The sequence below is a fragment of the Chlorocebus sabaeus genome, chromosome 10, assembly GCF_047675955.1.
Source record: "Chlorocebus sabaeus isolate Y175 chromosome 10, mChlSab1.0.hap1, whole genome shotgun sequence".
Lineage (NCBI taxonomy): Eukaryota > Metazoa > Chordata > Mammalia > Primates > Cercopithecidae > Chlorocebus > Chlorocebus sabaeus.
Genome location: NC_132913.1, coordinates 37,783,274 through 37,808,240, shown reverse-complemented (window position 1 = coordinate 37,808,240; position 24,967 = coordinate 37,783,274). Strand labels below are relative to the sequence as shown.

General features: G+C 36.0%; 1 long non-coding RNA gene across 2 annotated transcripts in view; it reads left to right on the top strand.

Annotated features, from left to right (window-relative positions):
• The window catches only part of LOC140712566 (uncharacterized), a 48,364-nt gene extending 23,520 nt beyond the window's left edge, over positions 1-24,844 (top strand). Inside the window, exons 1-3 of one of the 2 annotated variants that reach the window (XR_012094185.1) lie at positions 22,730-23,067; positions 23,196-23,290; positions 24,667-24,844. This is a non-coding gene — a long non-coding RNA (uncharacterized lncRNA). Of the gene's footprint in view, positions 1-22,729; positions 23,068-23,195; positions 23,291-24,666 lie in introns of those variants that run through there. The other variant, XR_012094184.1, reaches the window with a different exon arrangement.
• Positions 24,845-24,967: the final 123 nt, after the last annotated feature.

Here is a 24,967-nt window from a genome sequence, read left to right as displayed (position 1 = left end):
TGCTTATACTGTTACAACTTGATTTATTAAGTTTAGAGTTTATCTGTAGAATTTAAAAAGAATTTAGTTTATTTACATTCTCCACCACCACTGTTGATCTTCTCCCAAATGTAATTACATCATTAATTTTGCTTCCTCTAAACAGTACTTTGCAACTCTAAGAAAAATTATATTTACAGGTTTTATTTCTTATTCAACCAAAGACAGTAAGTATCTTATGACTCCACACTTTCTCAGCAGAGGCATTACTCATTTCCACCATCTCCTATAGCTTTTCTCCCTGGCTACAAACTTTCCAGTTTCTATCATTTATAATTTTATTCTTACATTGACATGCCCATAATATCCTATAAGCACAGGGAAATTTGTATTCTATAAGCATAGTTCAGTTTTCTGTGCTGTGACTCTAGGTTTTCTCTAAAGGTTGAAAATCAGTAATAGTTATTTATATTAGCACAATTATACATGTTTCATTGGAATTTCCTTTTGAGTAAGCTTTTCTATTGATACTTTTGCTTTTTTTGTTCTTGAACCATTTGCTTTTATCATATTTTCAATTGTTATCAGACTCTTCCTTTATCATTTATTCTCTGTAGTTTCATTTCTGCCCTTGTCGGAGTGATCCTAATAAGAGTTCTTTCCTCCTTCCCTCTGTCCTGGTTGCTCTGTGGGGCTGCTGGGCAGCTGTCCTTCTTTGACTTCCTTCAACCGCTTCCTTGCTTTGGATAGATTATTTACTTGAGTTCCCACCTCTTTTTCTTTGCCCATTCCCTCCTTTTGCTGAAGAATATCTTCAAAAACTCCTAGAAAAGGCCAGGCACAGTGGCTCAAGGCTGTAATCCCAGCACTTTGGGAGGCCGAGGCAGGCGGATTGTGAGGTCAGGAGATCAAGACCATCCTGGCCAACATGGTAAAACCCTGTCTCTACTGAAAACACAAAAATTAGCCGGGCATGGCAGTGCGTGCCTGTAGTCCCAGCTACTCAGGAGACTGAGGCAGGAGAATTGCTTGAACCTGGGAGGCGGAGGCTGCAGTGAGCCGAGATCTTGCCATTGTACTCCAGCCACTGCACTCTATCACTCTGGGCGACAGAGCGAGACTCCGTCTCAAAAAACAAACAAACAACAACAACAACAACAACTCCTAGGAAAGTTTGCTTGGAAAGTTGACTCTCTTTAGAGGTTTATTCTGATACCATGTTTGATAGTTTGGCTGGTTTGTATATCACATTTCCAGCTTGCAAGGCATTGTTTTGTTGGCTTATCATATCCAGAGTGATCTATCTATTTGTCATCTATCTATCTATCTATCTAGATATATGTATATGTATATAATATGTATGTGCAATTGACCCTTGAACAACATGATTTTGAATTGCATGAGTCCACTTACATGTGGATTTTCTTCTACCTTTGCCATCCCTCAGACAAGACCAAAACCTCCTCTTCCTCCTCCTCCTCAGCCTACTCTACATGAAAATAGTAAGGATGAAGATCTTTATGATGATCCACTTCCACTTAATGAATAGTGAATACATGAATCGTATTTTCCTTATGAGATTCTTAATATTTTCTTTTCTATAGCTTACTTTATTATAAGAATACAGTGTATAATACATATAATATACACAATATGTGTTAATCAACTGTTTATAAGTAAAGCTTCTGGTCAACAGTAGGGTATGAGCAGTTAAGTTTTGGGGGAGTCAAAAATTACATGCAAATTTTTAACTGCATGCAGGTCAGTGCTCCTAACCCTCATGTTTCAGAGTCAACCATGTGTGTGTCTGTGTGTGTGTGTGTGTGTGTGTGTGTGTGTGTGTATGTATGTATATATAAAATATATACTTAAATTTATATATATTTTCTCTGGAATCTTTTAGAGAGTTCTTTTTAATCTTAAGTGTTCTGAAATTTCCAGCAGATGTTCCTACATATGTGGTTTTCACTGATTTTGTGTAGATGTTGAGTTCCTTCAATATGAATGTCTATGTCCTTCTCTACAAGAAACGTTTTTAATTTTTTTGATAATATATCTTCTCATCTGATTTTATTATTCTTTCTTTCTGAAACTCATTATTTGGATAATATATTTGCTGGATTGGTTATCTTTTTTTAATCTTTTCACATATCTTTTTTCTTTTCCATCTATAGTCATTTGACTATTTTCTAAAAGATTTTATCTACTTAAATACTTCTTTTATAAATTTTGCTTTGTTTTTTCTTTTCCTTTCAGCACTAATTTTTAAATTCCAGAAGCTCTTTCTTTTTCTCTGTCATTTTCTTATCCTTATGTTTTTTGATGGACATAATATCATCTTCTTAAATCTATCTAAGAATACTATTTAGAGGTTTTTGTTTTATCCTTTTCAGTTTCCTGGATTATTTTATTTTCTCTGAGGTTAATATTTTTATTTATTTCCCTTTCATGCTATAGGATTTCCACAAAAACTTTCTTTCTTTGTTATCTATTATATTAATAATATATATTATTATTATATTAATGAATAATATTATTATTATACCAATGAATAAGGCAACATAAAATTTCACTCTGGGTGATAGTATAGAAGCAGGGATCTTCTTTACAATCTCCATAACCAACAATCTTCTCTCCAGGAAGAACTAACAAGGAATGAGCTATCATGCTTTGGTGTCCCTAAATGTCAGAGTACAGAGAGTTTTGATATGGATTTCCAACTCCCACACCATCTACCCTAATTTCTCCTGAATAGTTACTTCAGCTTCTTTAGAAAAATGTCCTTTGGTTGCTGTGGTTGCAGTGGCAGTGGTAATGACAGTGGATAGATACCGTGATGCCAGGCATTTTGTTACTGGAGATCAACTGGGTTATACTCAGAATTTAATTTTTCTTTTGCTATTTCCACAGCTTTTTCTTTACCTTTAATAGTATCTTCTATTTCTGAGGCCTAATCTTTTTCAGAGTTCTTAAGTGACGATAAACTCCAGCCAGAGTCATGGATCTCTCCACGTGAACTCATGACTGTGTTGTCCACTGGCAAACTGCATCACCCACCACCACTCCTTCATTTCCTGTTTGTCTTCAGAAATCTGTTACAAGTTCTTGTCTGTTGATATCTACCCCTACCTTTTTTTTTTTTTTTTTTTTTTTACTGTTTCAGATTTTATCTTCTTTATTCTGTACTACTATTGTATTATATTGTATTGTATTGTATTGTATTGTATTGTATTGTATTGTATTGTATTGTATTGTATTTTACTGTTTGGGGTTTTATCTTCTTTATTCTCTACTACTATTTTAGTGAGGTTTCATGGGGTGAGGGAGAGTGATAGGAGAGAGATAAACACGTGTACTTGATCTCCCATTTGGAACCAAAAATCACAGATAAGCTTCTAAAGACAAATTTTCACCTCCAGTTTAGCATTATAGTTACAGAAATCTTTACCTTTTACAAGCACCTTGTCAAGCAACATTTTCTTTAATCTTCACAACCTCATGAGATAGACAAAATTATCTCTAATTTACAAATAATAAAAATCAGGCACAGTAAGATTGGCTTCCTTAAGGTTAAAATATTAATTAGAACTCAAAGTATTGTAATTTTATGATTTTGGTACCATGGCCAACAACATAACTATGTTAAGAGGTCATCACTTTAGAGATGTGCCTCAGTTGCTGACATTGTTTAGGATGAATGATAGTATCACATAAAGAGCCCTTGTCTGGAGGAGTCAGGAGGTTTAAAATCTAGTCTCATTCCTCTGAACTAATTAACCACAACTTCACAGGCTTTTATTTCCTCATCTTAAAGTAAGAGGGTCAAATGCAATAATATTTTCAAATTTCTTTTCAGCATTCATGTTTTATATTTCTATAAACCTGGAGAATGTGATCCTCAATGATATTATCTGAGGCTTGATAAACCTCACTGTAGAAGTGTGTTCTGAGCATGTTGCTTTGGATTTAAGCAGACAGTGCTCTGCCCTTAGTGGGATGGGTTTCATCAAGAGTTTTCCCAGGGCATCAAATTAAGTCTAATGATATTTAATAGTTAGGACTCTTGCCTAATTGGGACAGTCATGCTCACTTAATTGAGATGCCTCTAGGTAATTGTGTGGTATATCTACAGAACTTGAGGTGACCGGAGACTAGTTATGTTTTGGACTTAAATAATTCTTAGTGACAATTCAGCAGAGCAAACGCAGAGTGAACTCTTCTTTAGAAAAATAATCTCTTCTAGATAAAAATAATCAATTTTCCTAGGAAGATGACCCTTTAGCTGTCTGGTAAAAATCAGTCGGTAAATGCCACTCTTGCTTCCAGAGAGGAGGCTAATAATTGATAGGCTGGTCTAATATGTTGAGCACTCATCATAGGTTTGTATCACAGCAGGAGTATGCCTTAGAGAATCTTATAATCCACATTAAAAGACAAACCCATATAGAGAAAAGAGGCAGGTGCTGACTCTGAGGTATAAGAAAAAGGAAGACTTCAAACATGTGCACACATACACGCACACTTATTAGACAAATCAAAGAAAAGCATAGGGACATAGATTCTTCTTTACAATCTCCTTAACCTCAACAGGAGGTGCTGAATTTAACACCTGGCTGTTTTATCCATTAGTCTTCTTTCTTCAAGACTGAATGAGGTCTCTGGTTTCTTAAATAGTTGCTATATTGAGGTTTGTTCCCGTGGACTATGAAAATCTTCATGTTTTCAATATAGTCCATTCTATCCTCCACTTGCCCTATATGACAATATTTTCCTTATAAGTAGCATTTAGGAAAGTTTTATAATTCAGAACTTTTTTATTTTAACATCTACCCGCCTGGTTGGGATGCTGAAGTGGGAGGATTGCTTGAGCCTAGAAGTTTGAGGCTGTAGTGGGCTATAGTGGTGCCACTGTACTCCAGACTGGGTAACAGAGTGGGACCCGGTCTCTGAAAAATAATCATCATCATAAAATAAAATAAAAATTAAATAATTTTTAAAAGATCTAAAATAAAGCACCTTAATTAAAAAAAACCACACACATAGACCTATAAACACATAGACCTATAAACTATGATTTGATGCCCTTCTGGGGACACCTTTGGCTTTATCTGAGATAGGTTGATATCATATAATAGTGAACATGTCTAGAAGAATCACAATATTTCCTGAGTAGTTGAACACTGCATACATACAATTTGTTCTTAATCCAAATAATCTCAAACCACATGTCCCATGTAATCACTGTAGTTGTCAACAGCAGACTCACACTGGTTTATTTTTTTCCACAGGGGTGGAGCTTTTTAGATAATTGATTTAACAAAGTTAAAGGTGTAAGTTTAATTATTGCTTTTCAGCAGTTTTGTATGACACTTGGGCTCAGTAACACCACTGAGATCTTTTTTCCACCCAAAGCAGGAATGTTCCATGCCCTTGCTCTAATCCCATCTGAACCAGGCACTTACCTACACTATTATTAGCAAAAGTATTTTACAACTCACTGTGAAAGCAGAGAGTTACCTTTCTCTATCTCACTGAGGCACTCAGGCTGGGGCAAGAGACCAGTAGTGGTTAAGCAAATTAATAGGCTAACATCAGGTGGATTTTAGCATCCCAAAGGATAAGCATTTATTTAGCATTCCTCTTTCCCTTCCCTTTGGTTCCACCTCACCCCTATGTCTGACTTGTACTGAGTAGTAAATTGGCAGTTTTCACTACAATGGTTTGAGATATAATAAAATATTCACTAGCTTTACAATATTTGTGATTTTATTTTCAATTTTAATTATGATCTTGTTATAAACATCCTTTGTTTATGAGACAATGAATATATTTCATATTAGTTTAAAATACTTTAAGTGCCATTGAAAGGTTGTTTGCAATTTGGGAAGCAGAGTCATTGTGTCATTTTTCTATTTAATGCTGTGTTCCTGATAGGTACTGAATAAATGACAATCGTTGTTGATTACTTAACTTATATCAATGTATTTCATAAAATAACCTATAATATATTTTATCAATATTCTAGTCCATCTGATGAGCACTAAACCTGCCAACAATAATGTCATATTTATTACATAATTCTTCTGAATAAGGTCATCTTATGACCTTTTTAATTCCTAAGAATCTCTATTTACTTTGAAATTCAGATTTATGGATCAATATATAAGGTCAAAGTTGTGCCACCACTTCACAGACATAAAAATCTGCTCAGCTGTAGACAGGTTACGCTGGCATACATCCTGCAGCAGAGTTTTAAATTTAATTCTGGACTTTAAAAAAACCTGGATAGAAGCAAGAAAGATTGCTGGATGGAGTACTGAGGAAAGCAAGGTGAAGTTGAGTGTCAGAAGGCTGGTCAAGGTTGCATAAGTGCCTTAGTTGCTAATTTGCCTATGGCTTTCTTTACACCTTGGTTTTATAATTTTTATAGTGAAGGTACAGAACTCAATCTCTCTGGCTTTATATCATGTTGATATTTCACGCACCTCATAGTTCTTATAAAGGCACTCTAATGCTATGGTGATTTTCTGAACCCAAAAGCTAGTAATGTAACAAAGGTTGTTTTCTAATCTATGAAATGTCTGAATGTATTTTATAAATATAAAAGTCTGTCAAAGCTGGGCAAAGACACAAAAGTATTTTATCTTTAAAAATATTACCAAAATTTAAAAATCAAGTCACATTTAGTTACACATTTAAGTAATTTTCTATCTCAAAAAAAAAAAAAAAAAATTTCAGCAGTTGAGACACTCCCAATAAATCTCCATATTTATTTTCTGTTACAGACTGAACTGTGCCCTTCTCTATCCCAAGTTCATATGTTGAAGCTCTAACCCCTAATGTGACCATATTTAGAGATAATGTCTTTAGGAAGTAATTAAGGTTAAAAGAGGTTACGAGGGTGGGGCCCTAATCCAATAAAACTGGTGGCCTTCTAAGAAGAGGAAGAGAGAGAGAAATATCTTCTAGCACATGGACAGAGGACAGGCCATGTGAGGACACGTTAACAAGGTGGCCAACTACAAGCCAGGAAAATAGACCTTACCAAAAACTGAACCTTGCCAGATCTCAATTTTTGATTTTCCAACCTCTAGAACTGTGAGATTAATTTCTGTCGTTTAAACCATGCAGTCTATGGTATTTTATTAGGGGAGTCTGAGCTAAGACATTCTCCATATTTATTAAAAGTATCAGAAGTAAATAAAATATTATGCTGTGGAAGTTCACGGGAGTCCTCAAAATAGATCCGGTGCTATTCTGTCTGAAATATTTGACTGTCTGGAAATAGTACCCTCTTAAAAAATTCACTCTATTAGGTTTCAGGAGGTAAGATCTTACTCTGGTGTAGTTCTAATTATCGTAAGACATTGTGGAATTAATATTCAGATAATGTTTACCACATGTGTCGTTTTAAACTGAACAATGGCAATATTCATCTATTTACAACCATTAAAGATGATCTCTTAAGATTCATTTTGTTCAAAATAGAGAGGGGTATAAGTGTCTCCTGTAGGGTGGAAGACTACTGTGGGCATCCTACAGGGCTGCCATGTGGTCACTCCAAGCTTTCCTGCATTTGCCAGGGTGTTCTGCCCTCTCTCACAGTGAGTAACCATAGGGACAAGCAAAGATATCAGGTAAGTCAGAGATGAATGTTACTTTTCTTGTTACTAGAATCAAAAGAATGTAATTGAGCCATTGTCCACAAGCACAAAGAAGAGAAAGGTAAAATGACTCGCCCACAGTGCTCATTCACAGGAAGAGTCAAAATCTGAAACCAGCTCTCCATCAAATATTCACTCCACTGTTCAAGCTTTTGTCCAGTCAACTATACATAATTCCTCTCTTTATATGGAGATATGACTGGGCCCAAAACATGAATGCCACAGATTCTATGACATAGCAAAATATTTTAGAAAATACTATAAGGGATGTACATTTCCTCAATGGAAAAAAATTAAAATATTAGATATTTTTAAAAACACTTATGCCACTCCAAACAACGAGATGTTATAGTGAATGTTTTTCTTTCTTTATAAATTTGGTAACATATGGACCCCACATATATTCAAGAAAAGAAACTTTTTTTATCCCTTGGTTGATGCTCATTTTGTTATTACAGAGGTGCATTCTTGGAAGAAAAATAATGCTTTTGTTGTGTGAACTTTGTCAGAATCATTTGTAAACACTCTAATAGAAAAGAATCAACCTTGAAATGAACTAAAACACAGTTATTTTTCTTGGTTGAAAGTATTTGTCTAGAAAAGAACTTCAGGCGGGCATGGTGGCTCATGCCTGAAATCCCAGCACTTTGGGAGGCCGAGGCAGGTGGATCATGAGGTCAGGAGTTTGAGACCAGCCTGGCCAACATAGTGAAACCCCATCTCTACTAAAAATACAAAAAATTAGCCAGGCATGGTGGCATGTGCCTGTAGTCCCAGCTACTCGGGAGGCTGAGGCAGGAGAATCACTTGAACCTGAGAGGTGGAGGTTGCAGTGAGCCAAGATCGCACCACTGCACTCCAGCCTGGGTGACCAAGCGAGACTCCGTCTCAAAAAACAAAACGAAACAAAAAAGAACTTAAATTTACTTTTAATTATCAAAAATGCTATATTGTTTTATTCATGCTAGGGACTCTGCGAAAAAATAAATAACAAAAAGAAATCTTTAATTTCTAAGATCATTGCAGTTGTTCCAGTTTATATATCTTTTAAATTATGTAATACAGATTTTAATGTTATTTGAATTTGCTTTTCATTTTAAAACTGTCACGTAAGCAAAAGTCACTACAAGTAATTTAGCTTTAGTTTTTTACATAGTTTGTGGCATGAGGATCTTATTTCTCCCATAAACTAATAATACGTTATTATTTTGAACAATTAACAATCTGACAATTTAAAATTTTGTTACAGTATTTATCAAAAATTCCATTTGCCATAGACAAGCAATAGCATACTCTCTAAAAAATCTTGTGACCACATTTTGGTCAGCCAGGGTGAGTGCTTAATTGTCCCACCTAACACCACAACTCTATAGTTTACAATAAAAGATAGAAGCAGTAATATCACAGTAAAGGCTTAGCAGGAAATCAGCTTACTCTAGGAATGGCATTAGATAGTACTAAGACCAGGAACATTCAATTGACCTCAACTTTTGTTTCTTTTTCTTGGAATGATCTTGCAAGAAAAATAGAAACAAGCAAAAAATAAGAGCAAATAAAAATATCTAGTATGAAATTTTAGGGATTTTGAACAAATATTTCGTTTATTTCTCTCATCTGTAAGTTTTACCATCTTATATAGGTGAAACTATATCCTAATTTTTAAAAGAATCAAACCTCTAAGGGCCAGATATTATACTCTACCATACTAATTAGTAATAATTCCTATTTGGAATAGTTCTTTCATGTGTTTCCTAAATTCTGCCTCTTGCACATTTTTGTGCATTTCCTCGTTTAGTCCTCAGTGGAAATGAAGTTCTTTGTTAAAGAAGATGAAGAATGTCTAGTCACTATCTTTTAAATTAGAATATTTCATAGGCTTGATAATTGATAATGTTTGGTTGTGTCCCCATCCAAATCTCATCTTGAATTGTAGTTCCCATAATCCCCACGTGTCATGGCAGGGATTCAGTTGGAAGAAATTGAATCATGGGAGTGGTTACCTCAATGCTGTTCTCATGACAGTGAGTTCTCATGAGATCTGATGGTATTATAAGGAACTCTTCCCCCTTTGCTTGGCACTTCTCTCTCCTGCTGCCATATGAAGAAGGACGTGTTTGCTTCCCCTTCCACCATGATTGTAAGTTTCCTGAGGCCTCTCTAGCCTTGTGGAATTGTGAATCAATTAAACATCTTTCCTTTATAAATTACACTGCCTCGGGTACTTCTTAATAGCAGCATGAGAACAAACTAATACAGTGATAGATATTGTATTTGAACTGCCATTTTCTTTCTAAAATAAATGATCTCACTACCCTGCATACTTTCTCATCTCCTTTAATTTCAGAATTAGTAGTTCACATTGAGAACTGGAAGGATCAATAGACAAGAGATTAAGAGTCAAGGCTGTAGTCACAATTCTGCCATATATTAACTATGTGGCTTCCAATAACTTGCTTCAAGCTTTCTGAGGCTAAGTATCAGTTAAATGTGAAGTTTTGACAGTTATCTGTAATTATTCTTGTGCATCTAAAGTCAAAGTTCTAATTCTTCTCTGAAATTCATGTAGTTCCCCCACATTAATCAGGGAATCCAGAACTGGACACAGTATGCTGGTGCTAAGTATGTAAGTAATGTCATTATTCTGACATGTTTTACTACTATGTCTGAATTGTAGTCTCAAAATAATGTTTTCAAATTATTGGACTCCTGCAGTGAAATAGTAATTTTATTATCCATGTTGACTTCAAGATGTTTTGTTTCTGCTAATCTTGCTCATCTTCATGAGCTCTGAAATGTTTAACTTTGTTTTTCAATGTATCAGCTGAAGATATATGTATTGGCATGCCTTTTGTTTACTAATGATTATTCCTCCAACATATCATTATATATATGATCTGGACAACAATTGGCTAACCTTTCCATCTGACAATGCATTATTTACTCCCTTAATTATTATTCCCACAAATCACCAAAGAAAATATTTAGCATTGTCAGGGGTGGTGCTGGCCCTGGAAAAGAACCACCAGTGTTGACACTGATCCTCTGATAAGTCCTCTCTTTAAAATGACCATGAATTGTGTGATCCACCCTAGAACCTATGTACCCAACTGACTTATTTTCCACTTCCCAGTTTATTTGCTTCTATTTAGAGCAATATGTTCCATTGATCCCCTTTCCTTGAGAGATAGAAAGCAACTCAAGCTGAGAGTATGACACCTAGGAATCTATTTAGACAATATATGACAAAAGAAATCTTCCCATGGAAGAGGAAAAAAAGGCAATAAAAACTATAGCCAGCTGAACTCTGTCAATCTACATTAAATATAAAGAGCTCAAAAACTCCAATTACAAACAGAGATTATCAGAATGCGTAACAACACAAGACAACTATATGCGGTCAATAAGAAATCCACTTTAATTATAAAGACACAAACAGTATAAAAGTAAAAAGAAAAAAATATACATCATGTGAATATTATTCACAACAAAGCCATTGTGACTTCATTTATATCAGAGAAATAGTCTTCAAACAAGAGTCAATATCCAAGATAAAGAGACATATTTTGTGATGATAAAAGGTTGAATTTATTCAAAAAGAATTTAAATGTGTAAATTTAAATTTTCATCTGATAACAGAGCCTCAAAATACATAAAACAAAATTGACAAAACTGAAGGGAGAAATAGACAAATTCACAATCATTATTGGAGACTTCAACAGCTTATTTGTAGCAAATCATAAAACAAGTAAATTTTTTTAAAGCCAATAGCATTATATTATATTTGAACAGCACCATCAACATGTGATCTAATGGACTTTTGTCTAGTCTGTTATCCAAGAAATGCAGAATATACTTTCTTTTCAAGCATGCATGTAATATTAACAAAAAAGACAATATTAAAACCTTTCAATAAATTCAAAAGTATTGAAATCACAGAGTATTTTATCTGACCCCCAACAGAATTAAAGTAAAAATTAGTAATAAAAAGATATCAATAAATTTCCAAATATTTGGAAACTAAGCAACATATTTCTAAATAATCCATTGGTCAAACAGGAAATCACAAAAGAAATTAGAAAATATTTTGACCTGAGCAATAAAAAATACAACAAATTGGAATTTGTAAGACGCAGCTAAAACAGAACTTAAAAGTAAATTCATAGCTTTTAATGCTTATATTTAAGTTCTAAAATCAATAATTTCTTCCACCTTAAAAATTCATAAAAAGAAACGCAAATTGTTTTAAGTAATTGAAAGAAAGGAAGTAAAGATAAGAACATAAATAAATTAATCTCAACGAATACAAAAATCAACAAATTAAGTTTTTTCAAAAAGTTAATAAAAGTAATAAACCTCTAGCAAGGTTTAGCAAAAATAAAGAAATCACAAAATATCAAAGTCAAGAATAAAAGAGGAACTATCACCATAGATCCTACAGACATTAGAAGGATAATAAAAAAATATGAACAGCTCTATGTAAACAATTTTGACCATATAGATGAAAAGGACAGATACCTTGAAAAATATAATTTCCGGCTGGGTGTAGTGGCTCACACCTGTAATCCCAGCACTTTGGGAGGCTGAGGCAGGTGAATCACGAGGTCAGGAGTTCTAGACCAGCCTGGCCAACATAGTGAAACCCTATCTCTACTAAAAATACAAAATTTAGCCAGGTGTGGCAGCACAGGCCTGTAATCCCAGCTACTCAGGAGGCTGAGGCAGGAGAGTCACTTGACCTGGGAGGCGAAGGTAGCAGTGAACCGAGATTGCGCCATTGCACTCCAACCTGGGAGAGGGAGCAAGACTCCATCTCAGCAGAACAATATAATTTCCGGCCGGGCGCGGTTGCTCCTGCCTGTAATCCCAGCACTTTGGGAGACCGAGGCGGGCAGATCACAAGGTCAGGAGATGGAGACCATCCTGGCTAACACAGAGAAACCCCGTCTCTACTAAAACTACAAAAAATTAGCCGGTCATGATGGCAGGCGCCTGTAGTCCCAGCTACTAGGGAGGCTGAGGCAGGAGTGAACCCGGGAGGCGGAGCTTGCAGTGAGCCGAGATTGCGCAACTGCACTCCAGCCTAGGCGACAGAGCAAGATTCCGTCTCAACAACAACAACAACAACAAAAAATATATATATATATATATATATATATATATATATATATATAATTTCCAAAGTGATAAAAGAAGGAATATACAATCTATATAATAGTATACATATTTTAAAAATTGAACGTGTAATTTATAACTTTCTCCCAAAAAAAATACTCCTGGGCCAGATGTCTTTGGGAGTGAATTCTACCAAACATTTAAGAAAAAAGAAACAAAAATCAACCTTACACAAACTTTTCTAGAAAATAGATGGTGGGCAGGGGTCGGGGGTGGTGGTGACGGGCAGTGCACACATATCAATTAGTTTTATGAGGCCATATAACCCTTATACCAAAATCTGAAAAGGGATTCTTTTGTAAATTCTTACAAAAGACATCATGACCAAATAGTGCTTATCTTAATACAATATTGGGCTGGGTATGGTGGCTCATGCTGGTAATCCCAGCACTTTGAGAAGCCGAGGTGGGCGGACCATCTAAGGTAAGGAGTTCAAGACCAGCCTGGCCAACATGGTGAAACCTCGTCTCTACTAAAAATACAAAAATTAACTGGGTGTGTTGGTGCACACCTGTAATCCCAGCTACTCAGGAGGCTGAGGCAGGAGAATCACTTGAACCCAGGAGGCAGAGGTTGCAGTGAGCTGAGATCATGCTACTGCACTTCAACCTGGAGCAAGACTGTGTCAAGAAAAAAAAAAAAAACAATATTGGTTTACATTCAAACATCAATGTAAATCATCTATGTTGTCAAAATTGTTGGCATAGATCTATTCATAATGTATTTTAAAATTATCCTTCTAATAATGTCTGTAGGATCTGTGGTGGTAGTTCCTGTTTTATTCTTGACTTTGATATTTTGTGATTTCTTTGTTTTTTCTTAATCTTGCTAGGGGTTTATTAATTTCATTAACTTTTTTTTTTTTTGAGACAAAATCTCACTCTGTCACACAGGCTGGAGTGCAGTGGTGTGATCTGGCCCCACTGCAAGCTCCGCCTCCTGGGTTCATGCCATTCTCCTGCCTCAGCCTCCCAGGTAGCTGGGACTACAGGCACCCGCCACCACACCTGGCTAACTTTTTTTTTTTTTTTTTTTAATTTTTAGTAGAGATTGGGTTTCACCGTGCTAGCCAGGATGGTCTTGATCTCCTGACCTCATGATCTGCCCACCTCGGCCTCCCAAAGTTCTGGGATTACAGGCGTGAGCCAATTTCATTAACTTTTTGAAAAAACTTTTTGTTGATTTTTGCATGTAAATCAAAAAGGAAAAAATCCCATGGTCATTTCAATAGACATGGAAAGAACATTTAACAAAATTAAACAAAGTCTCAGCGAACTTGGGGTAAAGGATAATTTCCTCAATACAATAAAAGGAATCTATGAAAAATCTCCATCTAACATTATACTTAATGGTGAAATACTAAACATTTTCCACTAAGTCAAATAAAAAGTATGTTTATTTCACTAATTTGATTCAACATTGTACTTGCCTTAATCATTGCAAGACATAAAAGTTAGAAAAGAGGAATTAAAATTGTTTTCATTTTTGACATGATTGTATATGAAGAAAATCCTAAGGAATCTACCCCCATAAGAAAAGCCATAAAACCCGATAATATCTACTAGATCTACTAGATAAGTAGTGATGACATGATTTGATTAAAGTTTAGGAATTCAAGACGAATATACAAATATCAATTCTATTTCTATGTGTTATCAATCAACAATTGGAAATTAAACACAATAGCACAAAACATACTTTAGGGGTATGTTTAACAATATATGTGCAAGATGTGTACATTGGAAACTACACAGTATTGCTGAGAAGATGGAAAGGCATAAAAATGATACAATGGACTCTGGGGACTCAGGGGAAAGGGTGGGAAGCAGGTGAAGGATAAAAGACTACAAATTGGGTTCAGTGTATACTGCTTGGGTGATGGGTGCACCAAAATATCACGAGTCACCACTAAAGAACTTACTCATGTAACCAAACACCGCCTGTTCCTCAAAAACCTATGGAAATTAAAAAAAAAAAAAAAAATTTAAAGAGAACAAGAGAGAGAAAAAAAGAAAATCATTAAAGTTCCAGGCTAGCTATTAATGATAATAATAACAATAATGATATTTTATATGTCTATAGTGTCTTTCTATATGAGCACCTCAGAGGACTTTACTGATAAATACTTTGATTTTACCCAAACAAACATACTTTTTCAATTAAAAATAAATAAATGGAGGGATATATCATATACATGGATTACAAGACTCAATATTGTTAATATCCCAACTGTCCTCAAATTAATCTGTAGATTCAATGCAATTCCAATCACATACCCAGCAGGAATGTTTTTTAAAACTAACATTTAAATGGAAATGTAAAAGGCCTAGAATCAGTAAAACACTCTTGCAAAAGAATAACATAGTTGGAGTACTTACATAATTTCAAGACTTAGTACAATGCTATAGCAATCAAGAGAATGTGGTATTCATAGAAGGCTAGATAATAGATTAATGATACAATATACAAAGCCCAGAAACAGTCCCATCCATTTATAGTCAAAAGATTTTTTTTTTTTACAAACTGTCAATAAAATTTATTGGTAAAATGATTATAATGATTATTCTTGTCGACAAAAGAGGGTGAATCAAGTGGATATCCATATCAAGAAAAAGTGAGAGATATGACTAACTTATTATATTATACACAAAAATTAAGCAGAGAAGTATTACAGACATAATGTAAAAGTTAAATCTATAAAATAAACAACTGGAGACTATCTTTGTGAACTTATGATCTGGCAACAATTTATAGATAAAATGCAAAGAGTACTGACTATAAAGGGAAAAGTGGATAAACAGGACTTATCAAAATTCAAAACATTGGCCGGACAGGGTGGCTCATGCCTGTAATCCCAGCACTTTGGGAGGCCGAGGCGGGTGGATCACCAGAGGTCAGGAGTTTGAGACCAGCCTGGCCAACATGATGAAACCCTGTCTCTCCTAAAAATACAAAAATTAGCCTGGCATGGTGACATGCACCTGTTATCCCAGCTACCCAGGAGGCTGAGGCAGGAGAATCACTGGAACCCAGGAGGCAGAAGGCTGCAGTGAGACAAGATCGTGCCACTGTACTCCAGACTGGCAACAGAGCAAGACTTTGTCTCAAAAAAAAAAAAAAAAAAAAATTCAAGACACTAATAAAAAAAAAGTCTAGCCACATACCAGGATAAAATATTCATCATAGCCAGTAAACATATGAAAATATATTAAATACATTAGGGAAATGCAAATTAAAAGTACAAAAAAAAGTCATATATCCATTAGAATTCCTAAGATTAAAACTACTCAATGTCAGAGAGAAGGTAGAGCTATGGATTACTCATATTGCCGGTGGAAAGTAAAATAGTACAACCACTTTGGAAAACTGGCAATTTCTCCTAAAATTAAACATATACATAACCTTTGACCTAGCAATTCTAATTTTAGGTATTTACATGCAAAGGTAAAAAGATGTCCAAAAAGTTGTGTAAAAGAAATGGTCACTCTACTTAATTTATAATCATAAAAACTTGGAATTAATCCGAATGTCTTTCAACAGAAGCACAGATAAGCAAATTGTGGTATGTTCACACAATGAAATACTACTCAGCAAAAAAGGAACAAACTACAAATACATGCAACCACATGAATGCAGCTACACAAGATATTTATATTATGCAATACATCCAGTTCAAGAATAGGCAAAATTGGGCAGGACGCGGTGGCTCACGCCTGTAATCCCAGCTCTTTGGGAGGCCGAGGCAGGTGGATCACGAGATCAGAAGATTGAGACCATCCTGGCTAAGACGGTTAAACTCCGTCTCTACTAAAAAATACAAAACAACAACAACAACAACAACAACAACAAATTAGCTGGGCGTGGTGGCGGGCGCCCGTAGTCCCAGCTACTCACGGGGCTCAGACAGAAGAATGACGTGAACCCAGGAGGCGGAGCTTGCAGTGAGCCAAGATCACACCACACCACTGCACTCCAGCCTGTGAGACAGAGCGAGACTCCGTCCCAAAAAAAAAAAAAAAAAAAAAAAAAAAAATATATATATATATATATATATATATATATATAGGCAAAACTAATTTGTGGGGATAATAATTGTTTCTGGAAGAAGACAGTTTGATTAGAAAGGAGCATGAGAAAACTTTCTGGGCAGTGCTTTGTATCTTGCTTGGGATATTGATAACAGGAGCATATACATTTGTCAAAATTCATTCGTTGGTACACTCAAGATCTGTACCTCAATGACATAAAGTATAAAACGAAGCTCTTCAAACCCCCAAATCTGGCATGTATGATATGTCATATTTATGCAGGTATATTTGTGTGTGCACATATGAAGAAACCAGTTTGCTTGCTCATGTTAAAATCTACTCTTTTGAATTGGATTTGAATGAATTTTTTCAATGCCTTATAAATATTATCTAGATGAGACAGAAATCCAGTGCCTTTTGATCAATGATCTCAACATGTCACATAGTTGAATTCATAAGCCCAAATACAGAACTGCTTGCAGAGAATCTGGGGCCTAGGAAAATGAAGCGGGTGCCCCAAATCTTGCATTTGGGAGCCTGCATGCTGCAGGCTTTGGGAAGGCAGGCAATAGAGGATACAATTATTTCAACTGAGCTAAAAACTAAGTAATACCCCATGGCATATGAGAGCCATATGAGGTCTCAGAGGTCTTACAGGTCAGCCCACTAACTGTACAGGTGGAGAACTTGACACCCAGAGACGTTAAATATTTGCCCAGGAACACACGGCTTGTTAGTGGAAATCTCAGGCTAAAATCCAAATATCTTTATTCCCAACACCACGTGAAGTCACTGTAGCTGTATGCCTCTTAAAGCTATAATTACTCACCATTTTCAAAGCAGAAGGGAATGGATGGACTATCAAGACATTCAGTCTAAACATTGTTGTTGTTTCCTTTTAATCTCCCCAACCACTTTATGGCTCCCTTTGATATATATTCCAACCTGATATAGACCAGAAAGAAGAGAGTGACTAACTAACTGCTTGCCCGAGCCCATAACCCTTTAGGGCTGCGTCGTGCCTAAGAAAGAATTTTATTGCAAGGAAATTGCATTTCAGTTTCTTACAGCAACTTCCCTACAGAGGTTTTAAGATTAGAGAGTGGAATGCACTGCATCACTGAATACAACTGGCATGCATCTATTCCATGACGTGAGCACAAACATTCATTTACAATTACTGTACTCATTGTAATAAGGCTGACTTTTTCTTTTTCTTTTTCTGGAAGGAATTTAAGGATCATTTACGTTTTCAAGATACAAGCAAAATTTTACTCTCCAAATTATAACCTTATTTTTTGCAGTCATTGTGTAATTTTAGAAAATGTAGAGATCTTGTTTATATCCCAAATTTCCTTTGGAAGACTGAATTTTCAGTCTAATACTCTGTTTATATTTTAATGCAAACTACTTTTTTTTCCACAGTAGTGAAGGCCTTCAGGGCTGTTGTGTATATGGGAACAGTGAACATCGGGGACCTGGAATTACCCAAATAATTTGCTGTCCAAAGGATTTCTGTTATTCTTGCACCCATGCCCTAGCCTATGCCCCAGCCATTCTGGACTGTTACAGAAAGAGACTTTTATGGTTAGAATTGCAGTTTCCAGAGTTTATTTATTCACCAGGGAATGTTTGAGAGCCCTGTGAAAAATTCTATCCACATCGGTCAGTTGTGGAGGACTCAAGGTGTGTTATAGTCCATAGGCAACTTCAGGTAGGTGAGTTCCAAAAAACTGTAAAGTCTTCTGATTCTCTTTTTTGCAATTCTTTTTGACCTCACCTTCCATGTTAATTAACATGGAAGGGTTTTCCAGGCCCTCCATGTTAATTTTCTGCAAGCAGGTGTTGTGAGGAAGGCACATAAACAGAGAGAGGCTTAGCAGGGAATAGCCGGGGAGTAGAAGGAGGACCAAGAAATATAGGCCAGGAAGCATTCAACAAGACTATTGAAAATGCAAACTGAAAAGTCTGGGGGGAAAATTAAACCACAAATTCATGTATTTCAGACTTTTCTGGAAAGTACCATTCTTGGAAAGTTCCCAAGAAATATTAATTGAGCAACAGCTAGTTAGCTTTTTTGGAAAATGCATCAAAGTTGAATGACTTCCATTGTGCTTTATAATAAATAAACCTCTCTTTTGGAAGGCTAATATTTGCTATTCTTTTTAATTCTTATTTTTTAATGAAAAAATAAATGCATTCACATTTCTTTGTTTTTTCTTTTCCCCACCATGCCAAGATTTCTGATGTACCACAAAATCTAGTTTCATATGTCTGTCTTAATTCTACATGAACCAGCGTATGTGCCCTGGTGCCAATGTGTTAAGAGCCATTAGTGATTTCATCTATTACTAACTAAGACTTCTATATGTGGGACTTGATGACATGGGGTACTCAGGAGAGCAGTCATTTGATTGATTCCATAGTGTAGCTGTGACAGTGTGGAAGCACTATGGGGCATTTTCAGAGGCAGCATGAAGGCTATGTAAGCCGGAACAAAATGTACTGGCATAAATCCTCAGTAAATATTTATTAAGAGCAATGGCTTCATACGATGTGCTGACGATAGCTTTCTGCTCTGTTAGAATTAAGATAAGTTATATTATTGATGTATTAGGACCTCCTCTTTGCTTTTAAAGAACAGGACAGTAGGTTTTTTTTTTTTTTTTTTTTCTCTTATATAACTTATATACCTTCCTAGTCACCAGAAATGGCATCAAAATGCTTTCATACTCCTTTAATCTATGGCCAGTCTGCCATGGTTTGGTAACAATGATGTGACCTACAGAAATGTCTTAGACAAGAGCCAGAATCAGATTGCGATGAATCATTTGACCTCTGCTTATGTGGCCAGTGTTAAGGTGTTAACAGTTCATAGTCATATCCAACAGTTATCAATAAGTAATACCTCAGCTAGCACTGTAAAAAGCAGTGAGGACTAAGTCAACACAGCCTTTCAGAGAGCATTACTATGAGCTTGTGATGGAACAGTGCCCAGCAGACCCCCAGGACTAGAAGATGTTTATAGAATGCAAGATTATTGTCGGTCACTGATGAAAGAGTACTTTTCCTCTTCCTGACGTACTTTTTCAAAAATAACTGGTTTCAAGACCTTATCTGGATCTACGTTACCTTAGATATTCTTGAGTGCTATTTTGAGCATTTGGGTATATTTTCCATGATGCCCTCTTCCCCCAAACTGGTGTCCTTCAAAGGAAAGAATAAGATTTGGGGTTTTATTATATAGCCTGGATATAAAAAAAATTTAACTAGACTATTTAAAATGAAAACAAAGTATTTTAATAATTAAAAGAATAAAATAATTTTGTTCCCATTTCTGTGACAAAAGGAAAGAATCAATACTGTCATATTTCTACTGTCTTTATCAGGTAAGCCATAAACTGATTGGTAAGTCTAGTTGGCTGCGACCAATTTAGTTGAAACTATGATCTGAATTACTGAATCTGCTCTGCTGAAGTCAAATCAGTTGTGTCAAAAGGAAACATTACCCTCTGCCCACCAAAAGTATAATAAACTGGCCAGACGCGGTGGCTCACGCCTGTAATCCCAGCACTTTGGGAGGCCGAGGCAGGCGGATCACGAGGTCAGGAGATCGAGACCATCCTAGCTAACACGGTGAAACCCCATCTCTACTAAAAATACAAAAAATTAGCTGGGCGTGGTGGTGGGCGCCTGCAGTCCAGCTACTCTGGAGGTTGAGGCAGAAGAATGGCGTGAACCCGGGAGGCAGAGCTTGCAGTGAGCCAAGATTGCGCCACTGCACTCCAGCCTGGGTGACAGAGACTCCGTATCAAAATGAATAAATAAATAAATAAATAAATAAATAAATAAATAAATAATAAACTTGTCTAGAGTAGTGGTTTTCAAATTCAGTGCCAGGAAACACTAGTGAGCCATTATAGCCTTTGTTGACAGGTTGCTCAGGATTTAAGTTCTAATATAATCCCATCTATGGCACTTGACTTTTAAATAAATATGACAGAGTACAAAGCTTAGACATCTCTTTATAGGTTTGCCATCAAAATTTTTGTAATCTCCCCTCTCATCCTGGGTGCAGTATCCTATAGATCATCTATATTTTTTCTTTGTTGGTTGGTTAGTTTTGCCAGCCAAAGTAGTAGCCCATGTCCAAACCTATTTGACAACTACTCTTCTACAGAACACGTTGAGTTAAATGCTTTAAAATCTACTCTCTGCCTTTGCCTTTGCCTGAGCTAATGACTCTCTTCAAGGTATCCTAGCCATTGTTTTCTGTTTCCTCACTTTGAGTTCAATAATAATAAAATAGTGGCTACTAAGTGTTTTTTTAAATAAGCTTGACCTAACAATTACTGCTTTTTTAAATTAAACTAACACAGACCTCAACTAAGTTTTCACATTTTTTTTGTTGTTGTTATTGTTGTTGCTATTTCAACAGAGGGGGCAAAAATTTCCACATAAGATCTTTGTAGAGACTTGATAGGACATCTTTAAATCTCTCTTTTAAGCCTTAGATTAAAATATTAAATGCCACTTGACTGTACACATAGCCATAAATAACTCCACTCAGTACATCTCATCAGCTTGGCAATGAAGCTCTGGCAATCTCCAAAAGAAGACCTAATTGGTGCTCAGTAATAATCTCTGTTTCCCTTTGACTACTCCTAAAATACTGGAAAAGGTGTATCTTTGGAACATACTACATGCTTCAAGAGAATAATGTATAAAGAACTCATCCTTTAAAATGTTTTCTTAGGGCAATTCCTTAAATATTTTTCATATCTCATTGACAAATTGACATAAAGTATAATTGGGTGTTTAGTAGATAAAGTAATTAATGGGTCTGATAGTTTTGTATTTTTGTTTGTTTGTTTTGTTTACCTAGGAAATATTGAAGTATAAACAAACGGCATCAGGCATCAAAGATCTGAAATTTGAGAGGGGCAGGTGGAAAGGGTTATTTGTACCCTATAATATACAGAATCAAAATCATGTGGTCTGGGTTTCTAAAGAATGCAATGGACTATTTGTCAAATTAACCATAAACAGAGAAAGGGATGATCAATTTCAAAATGACTTCTTTTTCAGTACTCACATGGTTGTGTCATTTCCTGTTGGCTAAAGAGTGAGGACTAAGTCAACACGGCAGCAGTAAATCATATTCACAGTCAGCATTCATTAGAAAAAACAAGGCTGAATGTTTCAACCTAGACTGGAGTGCTCTTACCACACAGCCTAGAGAACTTAGTGCAATGTCCTTAAGAGGGCAAATAGGCATAATTTTAAGAGAAAATAAAGGAAAAGATTCTCTTCCAAGAAAACAAATTCTTCCTAAATAACCAGTTCAATCCATTAAATTTTATGAATCTTCTTTCCTCAATTCCTCACTTCAAAAAAAAAAAAGCCTTCTATTTTGTTGATGCTATATAAGACTAACAGTGATCACCCTCTTCTGACCACCCCAAAAAGAGACAATGTGAAATTGCCACCTTTCAGTACAGAACAGTTTACAAGTTTACATTCTTGTCTTTAATTTTGTATTGAAATGCCTATATTTGAAACTATTTAATACCCATCATCTTATTAAATTCTCAAAGAGAATGCCCATGGCTCATATCCATATTTTGTGACATAACGTCTATGAAGGCATCCTGCACGTTTTCTTGCTTTGATGTCAGCCATCTCTCTGCTCCACTGATGCTGACCATAAGAGACCAGTGCTTCCTCCTCATTGTGCACTTGCTCCTTCAAACACTTCTGCTGGAATCTGAAGAGAGGCAGGTGACCATGAATAAACAATTAGGATTACGCCTTACAATATTCCACTGTGGGCTGAGATCTCCATAAATACACTGAACATGAAAAGGGAGGTGCCTGTAGTGTGTTTCTAAAGAAGAATTTTGGAAAGTGCAGGGCACTTGATTTTCTGAGCGGTACTATTGTGCAACTTAAAGGAGGCAGATGTTATCATCCTCTGTAAGGATGAAACTGCGGAAAAGAATTTAGTCAGTGTTTGCCCAAGGACAGATAGTTCATTGGTTTAGCCTGGACTAAAACCCAAGTCCCTGACTTGTAGTCACTCAAATCTCAGAAACAATTGTTTATCAGTCTCGTGCTATCCCTAGATGGGGACTCTCTCTCAGTTAGTTCTCTCTCCAGGCCTGGAATCAACCCTTTTTGTGTCAAAGGGGATGTAGTTTCTATGGGAGGGGAGATTTCCTCTGGTAAGTAAAGGGTTAGCCACGAAGAAATTAATTTTTAAACTCAAACCTTTTAGGGCAACTGAATGTGTTCTATTAACGAAATCACAGATAACTATTTATTATTGGTTTTCTGTTCTCTTGGTCTTAAGGATAAATCAGAAAAAGGAGAGAGTAACCGGAAGACAAAAGAAGACAAACAAGAATCACAAAAGGAAGGACACTAGGTAATATACTATCCTCTCAGGTAAGGCGTCACATTTTCTAAATGAATGTGTTTCTTAAAGGTAAACCTTTTATTGCAGTCTACAATTTTAGTCTTTTCCAGGAATTTAGGTATACTTGGATCCCATATTCTCATTGAAGATGAGCAGTGTCATCAAGGTTTCACAGCTAGTGAGTGACAGTGCAGACCAAGAACTGGAGTCATTCGTTCATTCATTCATTCATGTAATCATGCTGCTACCTTGTTCCAAGTCCTGCCATGACTGACTTCACATTACCCTGAGAATGAAATCCAAATTCTACAGCCAATTATTCAGCCCCGCCTGTTTGCTTTTGCTTCCCAACCTACGCTCTCCCTCCTTCAGTGGGCCCCCATCATTCTGGCCTTTCTTCTGTTCCTCAAACCGACCAATCCCTTTCCCTCCAGCCTATAACCTTTCCACTGCCTGTGAGCGTCCTTCTTCTGGACCACGGGTCTGATCCCTAGCCTACTGTGCTTTAATCATGCCACGCCCTGTTTTCTATGAAGAAAACATGGGATGGTCTTACTTCTTTATTTATTGTCTATCTCCTGCCTGGAATGTATGCTTTTTGAGAGTAGCAAACAGGTCTGTCTTGTTTACTGCTATATCTGCAGTTCCTAGAACAGTGCCTGGTTTACAGCAGACGCCGAATAAATCATTGTTAAACTAAATGTTACATGAATTTTAAAATATATTAAGTATCCACTTCACACTGAACACTAGAGATTTTAAAAGGAAAAGGAAGAATTTTTACCCTAGAGGGATTCAAATCCTGGTGACTTCAGGCAGTTGGTTTTTCTACTTTATTATACATCCATTAAATTTTGCTCAGCAACTGGCAGATTCCTGGAAATTCAGGTCACCTGATTTCCAAAAATAGTCATCCACTATGATTCCAGATGATTCTATGGTGAAGTGATTATGCATCTTGTTTTGCTTGGGGTAGACCCTGTTTACCCCTGTTGTCCAGCCACAGTCATTGGTAGTGCCTCTTCTGCTCTCAAAAGTTTCCCAGCTTAGATGATAAATTATATGGTTACCCTATTCATTGATCGGCCAATTTGTAAACATTCTTAATTATTTCTGTTAAAGTGATTTAACCATATAAGCTACATCAGTTCAGAAATATGGAGGATCAAATCATATCTCTGGAAGTTAAAAATAAGACAAAAGATGGGATGGACCCAGCTCCAGTTAGTGAGTCCACTAATGAAGCCAAAATTTCTCAAGACACATTCAACAGTTCTGAAAAGTACAAATAAGGTTTTACATGCAAACTACAATATAGGTCAAGGACTCTTTATTGTGTCAGAAACCATTCTACAAACTTCACTTGCATTTCCTCCTAATTACCATTATGACTCCTATTTTACAGATGATGAAATTGAGGCTCAGAGAGGCTAAATAATCCACCCAAGGTCATACAGAAAATGTGAAGTTGAAGACCCAAATACACCTCTTTGTGATCTGCCCCAACCACTATGCCCATTGCTTTTTAAACAACTAAACAAACAAACATGTAAATAATTCAATAAATGTTTCCTGTGTTTAAGTAGTTTTGGGAAATACTAGGTTAAACTATGTTAAATAGTCTGCTTTTCTCTAGGTTTTCTAAATGTTTGTAACATCAGTGTGTTTGGTGAATCTTCAATGGTGATGCTGGTACAGTGTCACCC